Source organism: Quercus lobata, chromosome 3 (assembly GCF_001633185.2).
Source record: "Quercus lobata isolate SW786 chromosome 3, ValleyOak3.0 Primary Assembly, whole genome shotgun sequence".
NCBI classification, from domain to species: domain Eukaryota; kingdom Viridiplantae; phylum Streptophyta; class Magnoliopsida; order Fagales; family Fagaceae; genus Quercus; species Quercus lobata.
The window spans coordinates 52,390,696-52,394,542 of record NC_044906.1 but is presented as its reverse complement, the minus strand read 5'-3'; positions in this window follow the sequence as shown (position 1 = coordinate 52,394,542).

Sequence of the window (3,847 nt, the reverse complement as noted above, 5' to 3'; positions counted from 1 at the left end):
CTCCATACCTCCGTCAGTCTTTATACTGACGGGTAATGGAGTTTATTTTCAAAGAGGCAGGGATATTGTATGGATTCTGTGCATTTAATGCTTTGGACAGGTGGCTCGTTTCTATTGGCTCTGCTTCTGACGAGGTGTCGCTTCGTCTTCCACGCCCTTTTTCCCATATATAAATAGCATCTCTCCCTCATTTTTCACTATTTCAACCCTGCTGGTCTTTTGGAGAGAGAGTCCGTTGCCCACTTTTCACTAGCTTTACTCCCGTCAGCTTATCCGTCGCTGTCTTTAGAGCCATCCAGAAGGCCACCATATCGGTAAGTTTTCATCTCCTATCTTCTTTCTTCTTTTTTATTTTTTTTTGCCTCATTGGTGAGGACGTCAGCTTAGGTACTTAGATTGAATCCGTCACTTGTAGGTAGTCAGATGTCAAGTGACGCGTCTTGTGAGGAGTCGTCAGTCCGCGAAGGAGCGGGCTACGATGAGGCCTTTGGTTCTGGAAATGAGTCAGAGGACTCTTCAATTCCGTCAGAGAGAGAGTCGTCGGCCCAATCTCCTGACGGCGACGAGAGTTTTGCTAAGGGAGATAAGGATGAGGAAAGAGGGGATGGAAACGACGGGGATGAGATGGATGTTGACGGAGACGATAGTGACGGGGATGAGGGATCTAGTGGCGGAACCATGGAGGGTCCCGGAGATAATCATCCCTTCATTCTTCCTGAGGATTGGGCCGTTAACAAATTATTACCTAGGATGAGCGGTAAGGTTTTTAGGGAGTTACGTATTCGTTACCAAATCCCAGACCACATCCCAATCCGTCTCCCTGGCGAGAATGAGAGGTGTTACTCCGGGAGGACTGCTGACGTTGGCATGTATGATGCCATGTTTGCTGCGGGCCTGAGGTTGCCTTTGACGGCTATACACCGTCAGCTTGCTGATTTCCTGGGAATATCCGTCACCCAAATTGCCCCAAACGCCTGGAGGACCTTCATAGGAGCCGAGATCCTGTGGGGTAGTTTTAGTGGAGGACACCGTCAGCTTACGTTAGGCGAATTTTTTTATTGTTATAGGCCCCATCATATTGCCTCGTCTAAGGGGACATATCACTTCAATGCCAGGGAAAAAGAGTTACGGCTTGTGTCAGACATGCCAGATTCCAATAGGAACTGGAAGAGTAGATATTTTTTCGTTGAGGGGACGGATTGGGTTTGCTGTCAGGAGGAGTGGGCGACGATGCCTCGCGGCTATTTTGACAACACCTGGGCCTTTGTCAGGGACTTAGGTTCCTTCTGTTTTTTTTTTTTTGAAGTGACGCTACTAACACTTGCTTTTGTTTCTTTCAGCCTATTCCCGTCCGCACATAACTAACGAGCAAGAGGAGTTCATTCAACGGATTCTGAAAATCCCTTTGGAAGACCGTAAGTGCAGGGATTTGATCACCCTTGACACCCTTCACTTATACTGTGGGGGTCCAGAACCGTCAATGGCAGCTCGAAGGTTGGAAGAGTTTGCACGTCGACGTGAGTATACTTTTATTTGCCCCGTCAGTTTCATTCCTCCGTCCCTTTCTCTAACAGTCTTTTTTGTGTTGTAGAGATGGAATCCGCGAAGCAAAGGATACGGGCTGTCGCAGCTCATCAGAAGGAGGAGAGGAAGGCTAAGGAGGCAAGGGGGGAGGCCTCATCAACCCCCAAGGCCGTCGCTAAGGTGGCGAAGAGGAAGCCTGAAGGGAGTGACAGCCGTCCCTCAAAAAAGGCTACTGTCTCTCCTACAGACGAACCATTGAAGGAAAAATCCCCTCCGAAGCCTAGCTATGGCGCGGGAAAGGGGGTGATGACTTCTACTGGTCCCGTCAACGAGGGTCCCTGCCGCCTCATAACCCATAAGGAATATGCCGTCGGGGAGGTTGAATCCCTAATAAAACTGGCGGACGTAGAGCCTTGTGACCAGGTGGGGACGGAGGATTTAGGGGCGTCGGCCCTCTTCGATCTCACTAGGGTATGTTTATTACATTTTTGGTTGAACAAGCTTTATTTTGTTTTGGTATACTTTTTGACTAACGGATATGTTCTTTTAGGTCTTGGTGCGCGTCAAGGCCTTTCACGACCGTTGTGTGGCGAAGGAGGGGGTCGTCACCCGAGTTCGTAAACATAACACGAACCTGTTGAATCAGCAAACTCAGTACAAGGAAGCCGTCCGTATCCTCAACCAGGAGCTGCAGGAAGTTAAGGAGAAGCTGACGGAGGTCACCTGTCAGAAGGACAAGCTCCAGGAAGAGGTGACGGATTTGGGAGAAAAGTTGCAGATGGCGGGGGCTGATGCGATCAGAGAATTTAAAGCGTCGCAGTCTTTTATCGACTCATGTGCCGGATATTATGGCACTGGGTTTGAAGATTGCCTTCGGCAGGTTGCGTCGGCCTTCCTGGAGTTGGATTTGTCTGGGATTATCATGGATGACGGAGATGACGGCTCTCCTCAGCCTAATCATACTCCGGAGCATGACGGTAGCGTAGTCCTAGCTCAGCCTGCTGCTAACACTGTTGCTTCTGATTCTCCCGCCGTAATTGTGGACATTGAGGACCATCAAGCTGACGGCAATCCTGCTGACGTTCCTGCTGCTTAGTTTTTATTTTGCATTTTAGCCGTGTACAAAATAGTTGCATTTTAAACATTTGGCAAACAGTTGTAGTTTTAAACAATGTTTAAGTGCCCTTTTGGTTTTCTTTGGGCTTTTGTTTATACAGTTGTGTATGCATTTATTTCCGTTGCTTTTATATCTCTTTATTGATGATGGCCCTGGACGAAATTTCGGAAAAAAATTTCGTCTGTTTGGGAACCTGTCAGTTCTTCGAATTGTTGGAAGACTCCGTCGGCATGGCATCGTGCCTAGTCTTTTTACCTTATTTGTTTTACGGGTTTCCTGTTTGATTTTCGGCCTTGTTTATTATTTTCCAAGCCCCATCAGCTTGGCGACCGTCCAGTTTTCTATTCTGTCTGCTGGAGCCCGTCGGTTTACAGTGTTGTTGGTTGGTCACACCGTTTAATGGTCGTCAATCCCTTAAGACCGTCAGCTATTTTAGCTTTGGCTTTGATGACTGTCATCTTTTGAGGGCCTTGTCCATATGATGATAGCTTCATCTATGGGACCATCAGGTTTCTGGCCTTATCTTTTGTTGACCTTGTCATCTTAGTGGGTCCGTTGGTTTTAAGACCCTGTCCCTATGATGATGGCTTCATCTATGGGACCGTCAGCTTTTCGGCCTTAGCTTTGCTGATCTTCTTTATGGGTCTGTTGGTTTCAGGACCCCGTCCTCATGATGATAGGTTCATATTATGGGATCGTCAGCTTTTGCTGACTTTCTTTATGGGTCCGTTGGTTTCAGAACCCCGTCCTCATGATGATAGCTTCATCTATGGGACCGTCAGCTTTTTGGCCTTAGCCTTGCTGACTTTCTTTATGGGTTCGTTGGTTTCAGGACCCCGTCCTCATGATGATAGCTTCATCTATGGGACCGTCAGCTTTTTGGCCTTAGCCTTGCTGACTTTCTTTATGGGTCCGTTGGTTTCAGGACCCCGTCCTCATGATGATAGCTTCATCTATGGGACCGTCGGCTTTTTAGTCCGTGTGTTATGGGCTTGGTCATTTGGTTTGTTCACTTTTGTGAACTTAGTTACCCATTCTGTGGACTCTAAGCCGTAGGTTTCTAAAATAGATACATTAGCAATTTTGAATAAACTCCTCTTATTGCCATGCATTTGTAAATAAAAGTAATTAAAATCAAATCCTGCCCTTTGGGCTTAAAAAAAAGTATTGTTGCAAAAACTAAAAGTAAATGATAATTCTGAGGAG